Here is a 12980-nt window from a genome sequence, read left to right as displayed (position 1 = left end):
ACCTCCTCCACCTCCCGCTGGCGCCTCCCGACTGATGGGCCTTTTGTCGGCCTCCCGACTCTGCTGCACCAGCTGGCCTCTCCAACACCTCCTCGACCTCCCGCTGGCGCCTCCCGACTGATGGGCCTTTTGTCGGCCTCCCGACTCTGCTGCTCCACCTCTCCGACGCCCCCTCGACCTCCTGCTTATCCTTTCCTGAAATTTGTCATATCACACAGTAATGAGAGTGATCTTTTTTTGTAGAAGATCTTGCCACGGGTGAAGGTGTTACGGAGGCAGTCAGAGATTTTCTTTCAGAAACAAGCACAAGTGAGACCGACACAGACATTGATATCAGCATGGATCCTGGAGCCCAACTTCCCGACAGAGGATTGGATTCAAGGCCTGATTGCAGACCCTTGTACCATGCTGCTCTGGCACTGAAGCATTTAATGAAAGAGAAGTCTGGTGTCGTTCCTCTGTTGAGATGGTCACCGACTGCTGAGGAATTAACTCTGGATGCGGCAAAGAATGTGGTACCAGATGAGCTTTTTCATTGCCTGGCATGGATAATGGGAATCACAAGTGAGCTTCCAGTAGCAGTAGATGACATCAACAGCCACAAGACATCATGAATCTAGGAGTGAAAGGGAGGAGGCTCATGCCATGTCTGTCAGACATATGACGGGCTCAGCACAGTTGCTCGGCCTTCTGAATGGTCTTGGGCACAGCTCTTCAAATTCTCAAGTACTACAACATGACACAGCACTGGCTGAGCTTCAGATTCAATGAGGTGAGCAGTATATCCCACCCAATTAAAAGCCCGACATACACACAACACTGGTTTGGGACAACAACGATTTTGGACAGGAGACAGTCAGGAAAAAGCACAACTCACAATACAAATGGCATACTGTACTAGAGCTTCCCCCTAGTGAATCACCGCTCCACCTCGTGGGCTACTGTGGTAATGCAACTACTGATATAAATACAATAAAAAGGCCATGTGGAAAAGTTACATGATGGCAGTTAAGAGCCATCTTGGAGAGTGCTTGTTAATTATGTTGTAAGAATATATCATACATACCAATTCAAAGGGATGAGTCAAGTGCAACAAAACAACCAGAACTACCTGCCTTGAAGAAAATGAAAAAAAGATCCCTACAACCACGCCCGCCAATATCTGTATCGCGGAGGTCAAAGGAAAGGCCCAGAGCCGTGTGATGAGGGAGTCCGACTGGAGCTTGAAAATCACGTGCATATGCAAGAAGATGCACACAGCTTGGATAGTGCATACTTCCTCAGCAAGTTGCCCGAGATGAACGATGATGTCTTGCCAGGATGGACTGGTTTCAATGATGCGCTATGGAAAACTTAAATCCCACCCAAGTCAAACATTGGCTATCTTGCAGTCATCAATGCCAGCCCTACTGAGCTTAGTACAGTGTACACGATCTTGCAACGAACTGTTGATGTTGCAGACAAGCTCGGAATGGATACGATTGTCATGGTAATGGACCAGGCAATTTATGCAAAAGCCCAGGAGATTTATTGGATGCCTGCCCTCTTCATGCGGAAACTTATTCTTCGCATGGGGGAGTTTCATTCTGCAATGGCATTCATAGCTTGCATTGCCAAAACATTCGCAGATGCCGGTCTTCAAGACATTGGCATCGAATCTGAACTAGTTGTGGCAGGTTCTGTCAATGGTGTTGTAAGTAGCCATCATTACAACAGGAGTGTGAGACATGACTACTGCTTCACAGCACAGTTGCTGCCAGTTCCAGTGAGCATGTGCTCAAACAGTCCTGAAATTGATGTTTTTGCACTGTGCTTGGTGTTCTGCATGGACACTGATGTCAAGCTCTACTTTCACACATGCGCCAGTTCTAACGAAGGGTCATCGACCTGAAACGTTAATTCTGTTTTTTTCTCCACAGAGCTGCCTGACCCACTGAGATTTTAAGCATTTTCTGTTTTTATTTCAGATTCCAGCATCCGCAGTATTTTGCTGTTGTATTGACTGCATGAACCTCATTTTGTGGGCGCCCCATGTCGACTCTGAGATCTACCGCAACCGAAAGGGATGCCACTCCCTCAATGTCCAGCTGGTTTGCGACCATCCTCAGTGAATCATGCAGGTCAACACCCGGTATCCTGGCAGCAGTTATGGTGCCTTCATTCTGCGGCAGTCTGCTGTGCCATTTGCATTTGTGTCATCACGACAATGCTTCCGCTGCCTGGACCGCTCTGGAGGAGCCCTGCAGTACTTGGATGTCAAGGTTCGTGGTGATCTGCTGCATGCTGCACAAACACGCAATCATGAGGACACAGCTCTTGCCACCAGCTATACGGCGACAAGCTGAGGAGCAGGAGCAGGGGTAGGAGTGACTGTGTGACTATGCAGTGGAAGGCTGCTGACTTTTAGTGGAGTTGATTGCACTTGGTCTTCGAGGATGACTTCAAGCAGTTCTGGGCCGTGAAGGCCCAGCTTTGGATGTCACCATTTCGGCATGGGCAGCAGCAGTCTGGGCTGGCTGGTTGACAAGCAACAGCAAGGGCCCTGGTGGAGTTGTAGTGGTCAGAGGATCAATGCTGTCACCCTGAGAGAAGACAGATTGCTGGTCTGCTGTGACACCCTGCAAGCCCCTTTGATAGCAGCAGTCTGTGCTGCATAGCAGCAATCTGAACTTACGTGGCAGCAAGCTGTGATTGCATGACAGAAGTCTGAGCTTCCATTGCAGCACCCAGATGTTATATGGCTTCTGCTTGTGCTGGAATGGAAGCTGAGACATCGGCATCAGACACTGCATCCTGGTTAGGTCCCCAAGTGTGCTAATGGAGTTGGCTATCACTTCAATGCTGGAAAGGATGGTGTTATGTTTGTAAAAGTTACCAATGTGTAAGACATGCCACCGGGGGGGCACACCTGTGGGAGACCCAAGGGTCACCTGCACACCCTGGGCAAGCAGATATAAAAGGCAGTCTACCATGCTGCTTCCTCACTCTGGAGTTACATTAAAGAGACCAAGGTCACAACAGTTTAAGCTTACAATATACAGTTTTTTGGAGTTATTCTGAACATAACAATTGGTGACGAGTAACAGATCACGAACTTTCATGCGGTTATGGCTGCCATTGGTATTCTTGAGAGATTTGTTGAGGGTGATGATTGGGAAGCCTTCGTTGAGCGTCTTGACCAGTATTTCATGGCCAACGAGCTGGAAAAGGAAGAAACCGCGGTCAAGCGTCGGGTGATTCTCCTCACCGTTTGCGGATCCACGATATGCGGCCTCATCAAAAATCTGCTAGCACCGATGAAACCAATGGAGAAGACATATGAAGAGTTGTGCACGTTGGATCGGGAAGACCTCAAGCCGAAGGAGAGCTTCTTGATGGCCAGGTATCGCTTTTATATGCACCATCGCTCCGAGGGCCAGGATATGGCGAGCTATATCGTCGACCTAAGACGCCTTGCGGGACCGTGCGTATTTGCTGGATCTTTGGGGGAAATGTTGCGGGACTGTTTTGTGCTTGGAATCGGCCACGAGGTCATTCTTCGCAAACTGCTGTCTGCCGAATCCCTAGATCTGAGCAAGGCCATCACGATGGTCCAGGCTTTCATGTCCACAAACGATAACACTAAACAGATATTGCAGCATCGAAGCTCACCGGCAAGTACTGTGTATAAAATAACGCCTTCAGCAGGCAGAACTGTACATGGCAGGGCCTACACGCCTGCAGAGACCAGACCTAGGATGACTCAGAGTCTGCCATGGGGCATGAATGCGAATCCATTAACACCATGTTGGCGCTGCGGGGGTAATCATTGAGCCCATCAATGTTGATTCAAGCATTACATGTGCAAGGGCTGTGGAACAATGGGGCACCTCCAGCGAATGTGCAGACGTGCTGCGACTCACCACGTGGCAGAGTCGGCAGAAGATGACCGATCTGGCGTGGATCACGCTGAACGAGTAAGGGAGGCAACTCAACCCGAGGCTGAAGAGGAAGTGTATGGGGTACACACCTTCATCATCAAAAGCCCTCCGATAATGTTAAAAGTCAAATTAAACAGCATTCCAGTTTCCATGGAAGTGGATACGAGGGCGAGTCAGTCAATTATGAGCCAGAAGGCTTTTGAGAAACTGTGGGGCAACAAGGCCCAAAGGCCATATCAAGCTGTACACTTACACCAAAGAGCTCATACTAGTCATTGGCAGCACAGCAGTGAAGGTATTGTACGATGGAACTGTTCATGATTTATCACTATGGATTGTACCAGGCGATGGCCCAACACTGTTCGGCAGAAACTGGCTAGGAAAAATCCGATGGAACTGCGACGACATCAAAGGTGGATGACGCCTCGTGCGCCCAAGTGCTAAACAAATTCCCGTCATCATTGGAGCCAGGCATCGGCAACTTCACAGGCGCCAAAGTGCAGATCCATCTAGTCCCTGATGCATGACTCGTTCATCACAAGGCCCGAGCGGTTCCATACATGATGCGAGAGAAAGTTGAGATCGAGCTGGACAGACTTCAACGAGAGGGGATCATATCACCAGGCGAGTTCAATGAGTGGGCCAGTCCAATTGTTCTGGTGTTGAAAAGCGATGGGACAGTCAGAATCTGCTGGGACTACAAGGTAACGATCAACCGAGTCTCGTTACAGGACCAGTACCCACTAGCCAAAGTGGATGACCTGTTCACAATGCCAGCAGGGGGGAAGCCATTCACCAAGCTGGAACTAACCTCTGCTTACATGACACAGGAGCTGGCTGAACCTTCGAAAAAATTGCCGTGCATCAACATGCACAGAGGACTGTTCATATGCCACATGTAGGGGAGGACGAAAACCCCCTCATTTTACCCAGAAGGAAAAGGGCTGTGGGATCGGTCTGTGCTGCAATGTGAATTGAAACCGAGACGGTTTGACCTTGGCAGAGCAGTGATTGGATGGGGGAGGACACCGGAGGGCCAATGGTGGGACAGAGTCAGCCCAAAGCATGGGGCTTTCAAGCCAATGGGAGAGTACTTGCTCGAAAACTGTGGGACTGACTCATCGCCATTATCAGGCTATTGTCTTCCCCTTGTTTACACTATGGAAGGAAATTATGCAGACCTTCAGAAAACTAGGGAGCCCAAAACAACCCAAGGGCCTACACAATGGCTACAGGAGGCCAACCCAATCAACCCTGACTTAAACCTTGAGTAGGTTAGAGAAAACTGAATTGGAGGGAAATTATGCAGACCTTCAGAAAACTAGGGAACCCAAAACAACCCAAGGGCCTACACAATGGCTACAGGAGGCCAACACAATCAACACCTACTCAAACATTGAATAGGTTAACATCAGTGGAAAAAACCCGCAATAATCTAAAACTGCTGCATTTTTCAAAATCACAAAGCTCACCAATGAGAAGGATCGATTTCAGCACGCGAGGTGGACTGGTTAATCTGGCTATAAAAAGGGGTTTCTGATTCCCTGCTCTCGTGATCCAACAACCAGCAAGCCTCTTGACACTGAAGGAAAACCAGTGTCCGAAGACACCGAAGATAGAAGAAACAAACCACCAGACTGCAGAAGGCGCAGTAGTGAGTATAACCTCTGGTCACCAGAACTCCCAACTCAGTTAGGCCAGGAAAGGTGGGAGGTTGGGCATTGTACTGCTAAACTTCTGTAAATATTTTTGTTGTGTCCGTTTAGTGGGATTTAGGGGGATTGTTTTGTTGGTGTATTGCTGTTTAAGATACACCTTGTCAAATAAATTGGAAGCCTAAGTTCCTCTTGGAATCACCTTGTCTCAGTTCTATTGTATTACATCTCCTGATCATGAATCTTATGTCAGAATAGTGTAAGGGAAGCTAGGAGCGCCTCGAAATCGCTCAACTATGTGTCACAGGCTAGGGAAGAAGGGGTCAGGAGTGTTTGACACTCTCAGGTGCCTCACAGGCTAGGCATAAGCTGTGGCGACGCACGAGTCTCAAAACCCCCTTCATAAGCTGTGGACACAGTCTCTCCAGGGGTGCTCTTGCAGCACTCAGGGTACCTCACAGGCCAGGCATAAGCTGTGAGGGCAGAAGCCCAGAGAGAGACACCCAAGGCACAACAACACTCCCCTTACACACAGAATCCCCTTTGGGATTCACTCGGCTGCGACCATCTTTCAGAGGAACATGGAGAGTCTGCTGAAATTGGTTCCGCGCACTGTGTTGTTTCAAGACGACATCCTGATCACTGGTCGCAACACCACCGGACACCTGCACAACCTGGAAGAGGTTCTCAAGCGACTGGACAAAGTGGGACTCAGGCTGAAATGCACCATGTGTTTTCCTGGTGCCAGAGGTCAAATTTCTGGGGAGAAAGATTGCGGCGGATGGCATCAGACCCACGGACTCCAAGACGGAGGCCATCAAGAATGCACCCAGACTATAGAATGTGATGGAGCTGCGTTCGTTCCTGGGACTCCTCAACTATTTTGGTAACTTTCTACTGGGGTTGAGCACTTTGCTGGAACTCTTGCATTTATTGCTACACAAGGGTGACGACTGGATTTGGGGTAAATCTCAAGAGACAGCCTTTAACAAGGCCAGAAACCTGCTATGTTCTAGCAAGTTACTTGTATTGTATGACCCGTGTAAATGTTTAGTACTAGCTTGTGATGCATCTTCCTACGAGGTCGGTTGTGTGTTACAACAAGCCAATGTGTCAGGCAAACTGCAACCGGTTGCATATGTGTCCCGAAGCTTATCCAAGGTTGAAAGAGCCTACAGTATGGTTGAGAAAGAAGCATTAGCATGCATATACGGGGTTAAGAAAATGCACCAATACCTTTTTGGACTCCGGTTCGAGCTCGAAACCGACTGCAAGCCGTTCATTTCGCTGTTTTCAGAAAGCAAAGGTATTAACACCAATAGAAACATAGAAACATAGAAACATAGAAAATAGGTGCAGGAGCAGGCCATTCAGCCCTTCTAGCCTGCACCGCCATTCAATGAGTTCATGGCTGAACATGAAACTTCAGTACCCCCTTCCTGCTTTCTCGCCATAACCCTTGATCCCCCGAGTAGTAAGGACTTCATCTAACTCCCTTTTGAATATATTTAGTGAATTGGCCTCAACTACTTTCTGTGGTAGAGAATTCCACAGGTTCACCACTCTCTGGGTGAAGAAGTTTCTCCTCATCTCGGTCCTAAATGGCTTACCCCTTATCCTCAGACTGTGACCCCTGGTTCTGGACTTCCCCAACATTGGGAACATTCTTCCTGCATCTAACCTGTCTAAACCCGTCAGAATTTTAAACGTTTCTATGAGGTCCCCTCTCATTCTTCTGAACTCCAGTGAATACAAGCCCAGTTGATCCAATCTTTCTTAATAGGTCAGTCCCGCCATCCCGGGAATCAGTCTGGTGAACCTTCGCTGCACTCCCTCAATAGCAAGAATGTCCTTCCTCAAGTTAGGAGACCAAAACTGTACACAATACTCCAGGTGTGGCCTCACCAAGGCCCTGTACAACTGTAGCAACACCTCCCTGCCCCTGTATTCAAATCCCCTCGCTATGAAGGCCAACATGCCATTTGCTTTCTTAACCGCCTGCTGTACCTGCATGCTAACCTTCAATGACTGATGTACCATGACACCCAGGTCTCGTTGCACCTTCCCTTTTCCTAATCTGTCACCATTCAGATAATAGTCTGTCTCTCTGTTTTTACCACCAAAGTGGATAACCTCACATTTATCCACATTATACTTCATCTGCCATGCATTTGCCCACTCACCTAACCTATCCAAGTCACTCTGCAGCCTAATAGCATCCTCCTCGGAGCTCACACTGCCACCCAACTTAGTGTCATCCGCAAATTTGGAGATACTGCATTTAATCCCCTCGTCTAAATCATTAATGTACAATGTAAACAGCTGGGGCCCCAGCACAGAACCTTGCGGCACTCCACTAGTCACTGCCTGCCATTCTGAAAAGTACCCGTTTACTCCTACTCTTTGCTTCCTGTCTGACAACCAGTTCTCAATCCACGTCAGCACACTACCCCCAATCCCATGTGCTTTAACTTTGCACATTAATCTCTTGTGTGGGACCTTGTCGAAAGCCTTCTGAAAGTCCAAATATACCACATCAACTGGTTCTCCTTTGTCCACTTTACTGGAAACATCCTCAAAAAATTCCAGAAGATTTGTCAAGCATGATTTCCCTTTCACAAATCCATGCTGACTTGGACATATCATGTCACCATTTTCCAGATGCACTGCTATGACATCCTTAATAATTGATTCCATCATTTTACCCACTACTGAGGTCAGGCTGACCGGTCTATAATTCCCTGTTTTCTCTCTCCCTCCTTTTTTAAAAAGTGGGGTTACATTGGCTACCCTCCACTCCATAGGAACTGATCCAGAGTCAATGGAATGTTGGAAAATGACTGTCAATGCATCCGCTATTTCCAAGGCCACCTCCTTAAGTACTCTAGGATGCAGTCCATCAGGCCCTGGGGATTTATCGGCCTTCAATCCCATCAATTTCCCCAACACAATTTCCCGACTAATAAAGATTTCCCTCAGTTCCCCCTCCTTACTAGACCCTCTGACCCCTTTTATATCCGGAAGGTTGTTTGTATCCTCCTTAGTGAATACCGAACCAAAGTACTTGTTCAATTGGTCTGCCATTTCTTTGTTCCCCGTTATGACTTCCCCTGATTCTGACTGCAGGGGACCTACGTTTGTCTTCACCAACCTTTTTCTCTTTACATACCTATAGAAACTTTTGCAATCCGCCTTAATGTTCCCTGCAAGCTTCTTCTCGTACTCCATTTTCCCTGCCCTAATCAAACCCTTTGTCCTCCTCTGCTGAGTTCTAAATTTCTCCCAGTCCCCAGGTTCGCTGCTATTTCTGGCCAATTTGTATGCCACTTCCTTGGCTTTAATACTATCCCTGATTTCCCCAGATAGCCACGGTTGAGCCACCTTCCCTTTTTTATTTTTACGCCAGACAGGAATGTACAATTGTTGTAATTCATCCATGCGGTCTCTAAATGTCTGCCATTGCCCATCCACAGTCAACCCCCTAAGTATCATTTGCCAATCTATCCTAGCCAATTCACCCCTCATACCTTCAAAGTTACCCTTCTTTAAGTTCTGGACCATGGTCTCTGAAATTACTGTTTCATTCTCCATCCTAATGCAGAATTCCACCATATTATGGTCACTCTTCCCCAAGGGGCCTCGCACAATGAGATTGCTAATTAATCCTCTCTCATTACACAACACCCAGTCTAAGATGGCCTCCCCCCTAGTTGGTTCCTCAACATATTGGTCTAGAAAACCATCCCTTATGCACTCCAGGAAATCCTCCTCCACCGTATTGCTTCCAGTTTGGCTAGCCCAATCTATGTGCAGCTAGCCCAATCTATGTGCAATGCTTCGTCCCGCATCCAAAGATGGGCACTAAGGATATCTGCGTATGACTATGTAATCCACCACTGACCAGGCACTGAGAACTGTGCTGATGCCCTCAGTCGGCTACCATTGGCCATCATCGGGGTGGAAATGGTGCAACCCGCAGACTTGCTTCTTGTAATAGATGCTTTTGAGAGTGAGGGGTCACCCATCATGGCTCACCAGATCAGGACGTAGACTAGCCAGGACCCTGTGCTATCACTAGTAAAAAAACTGTGTCCTCAATGGGAGCTGGTTGGCGGTTCCCGGGGAAATGCAAGATGAAATTAAGCCGTTCCACCGATGCAAGATGAAATTTCCATCCATTCGGACTCTCTCCAATGGGGGAATCGTGTAGTTTTGCCCAAAAAAGGCAGGGAAACATTTATACATGACCTTCACAGTACCCACCCAGGTATAGTCATGATGAAGTCTCTCACCAGGTCGCAAGTTTAGTGGCCCGGCATTGACTCGGAATTGGAGTCATGCATGAGCAATGCACCAAGGGAGACCCCACTGAGTCTGTGGTCATGGCCCTCCAAACCGTGATCCAGGTGCATGTAGATTTCGCTGGCCCCTTTCTAGGAAAGATGTTCCTAGTAGCAGTGGACGCTTACTCTAAATGGATTGAATGTTTAATAATGTCGTCATGTACCTCCACTGCCACCATTGAATGTCTCCGGGCCATGTTCGCCACCCATGGTTTGCCCGACGTCCTTGTTAGTGACAATGGACCATGTTTCACCAGCTCGGAATTCAATGAGTTCATGACCCACAATGGCATCAAGCATATCAGGTCTGCGCCGTTTAAGCCCGCATCCAATGGTCAAGCGGAACGGACAGTCCAAGTGCTTTCTGCATGTTTGTCCATTCAAAAGTTTGACAACAAACACTCTATTCCCCTCCTTGGCTAACACAGTGCCAGCAACCCATTTGGGACCATGACTATAATTAAGAACAAACACAGGGTCATTAACCTCAATGTCACGTGATACAGCTGTGCAATTGTGATACACGTTATGCCGGTGATGCCGGGTTTCTACATGATCATTGAGATCGGGGTGAACTAAGGAGAGCCTGATTTTGAATGCTTTCTTCATTAGCACTTCATTATCCCAGATTCTGCTCAGCTACGGCACGCGATCCCACTCGCTTACCGGGGTTCCCCCTGCAGAATTACTAATCACCTCAACCAGCAATCGACCTTGCGGTCAAGCACAAGGATGAACCCACCATGTCCGACAGTCTGATCAGACCAGCCACACCGCAGCGCAGCAATGATCTGACGAACTCGTCCATGCCAGGACTTCAACTCGGGTGATCAACCCGGGAACTCAGAGCCCCGGATCGCCTCAACTAATAAATAACGTTTATTTGGGGGGTAATGATGTTATGTATGTAAATGTTACCAATGTGTAAGACTTGCCACCAGTGAGTGCACCTGTGGGAGACCCAAGGGTCATCTTCACACCCTGGACAAGCAGATATAAAAGGCAGTTTCCTCACTCTAGAGTTACATTAAAGAGACCAAGGTTTGAGCTTACAGCATACAGTCTTGTGGAGTTATTCTGAACATAACAGATGGGTTCCAAGCTCTGCGCAAAGCCCTGTGCCAAGTTGGTGCCGGATTCCTCCATGCTCCTTGACATTGTAGGCAGGCTCTTTGGCAGGCCTGGCAATGCACCAAGCCTTTCATTGTGCATACCCATCAGCCTTCTCCTGTAGGCCCGTCCCATCAAAGTCCTCATCTGAGTCCTCTACAACAGAACTCATGTACGACCTCGCCCTATGGGGAGCTGACACCTGCGTTGACCTTGGCCCCTGTCCTGGCTGCAGGCCACCCATACCCGGTGTCTCACCATGTGCAGAACCCACTGGTGGGACCAGTACAATCCGGACGGTCTGCACCTGGGCAGAATCGGAACCAATGTCCTCGGGGGAGTGTTTGCTAGTGCTGTTGGGGAGGAGTTAAACTAATATGGCAGGGGGATGGGAACCAATGCAGGGAGATAGAGGGAAACAAAAAGGAGGCAAAAACAAAAGACAGAAAGGAGATGAGGAAAAGTGGAGGGCAGAGAAACCCAAGGCAAAGAACAAAAAGGGCCATTGTACAGCAAAATTCTAAAAGGACAGAGGGTGTTAAAAAAACTAGCCTAAAGGCTTTGTGTCTTAATGCAAGGAGTATCCGCAATAAGGTGGATGAATTAACTGTGCAAATAGATGTTAACAAATATGATGTGATTGGGATTACGGAGACGTGGCTCCAGGATGAGCAGGGCTGGGAACTCAACATCCAGGGGTATTCAACATTCAGGAAGGATAGAATAAAAGGAAAAGGAGGTGGGGTAGCATTGCTGGTTAAGGAGGAGATTAAGGCAATAGTTAGGAAGGACATTAGCTTGGATGATGTGGAATCTATATGGGTAGAGCTGCAGAACACCAAAGGGCAAAAAACGTTAGTGGGAGTTGTGTACAGACCTCCAAACAGTAGTAGTGATGTTGGGGAGGGCATCAAACAGGAAATTAGGGGTGCATGCAATTAAGGTGCAGCAGTTATAATAGGTGACTTTAATATGCACATAGATTGGGCTAACCAAACTGGAAGCAATACGGTGGAGGAGGATTTTCTGGAGTGCATAAGGGATGGTTTTTTAGACCAATATGTCGAGGAACCAACTAGGGGGGAGGCCATCTTAGACTGGGTGTTATGTAATGAGAAAGGATTAATTAGCAATCTCGTTGTGCGAGGCCCCTTGGGGAAGAGTGACCATAATATGGTGGAATTCTGCATTAGGATGGAGAATGAAACAGTTAATTCAGAGACCATGGTCCAGAACTTAAAGAAGGCTAACTTTGAAGGTATGAGGCGTGAATTGGCTGAGATGGATTGGCGAATGATACTTAAGGGGTTGACTGTGGATGGGCAATGGCAGACATTTAGAGACCGCATGGATGAACTACAACAATTGTACATTCCTGTCTGGCATAGAAATAAAAAAGGGAAGGTGGCTCAACCGTGGCTATCAAGGGAAATCAGGGATAGTATTAAAGCCAAGGAAGTGGCATACAAATTGGCCAGAAATAGCAGCGAACCTGGGGACTGGGAGAAATTTAGAACTCAGCAGAGGAGGACAAAGGGTTTGATTAGGGCAGGGAAAATGGAGTACGAGAAGAAGCTTGCAGGGAACATTAAGACGGATTGCAAAAGTTTCTATAGATATGTAAAGAGAAAAAGGTTAGTAAAGACAAATGTAGGTCCCCTGCAGTCAGAATCAGGGGAAGTCATAACGGGGAACAAAGAAATGGCGGACCAATTGAACAAGTACTTTGGTTCGGTATTCACGAAGGAGGACACGAACAATCTTCCGGTTATAAAAGGGGTTGGGGGGTCTAGTAAGGAGGAGGAACTGAGGGAAATCCTTATTAGCCGGGAAATTGTGTTGGGGAAATTGATGGGATTGAAGGCCGATAAATCCCCAGGGCCTGATGGACTGCATCCCAGAGTACTTAAGGAGGTGGCCTTGGAAATAGTGGATGCGTTGACAGTCATTTT

This window comes from Pristiophorus japonicus, chromosome 9 (genome assembly GCF_044704955.1).
Source record: "Pristiophorus japonicus isolate sPriJap1 chromosome 9, sPriJap1.hap1, whole genome shotgun sequence".
Taxonomy (NCBI): Eukaryota; Metazoa; Chordata; class Chondrichthyes; family Pristiophoridae; genus Pristiophorus; species Pristiophorus japonicus.
The sequence above is the reverse complement of the archived record's forward strand: the minus strand, read 5'-3'. Positions refer to the sequence as shown.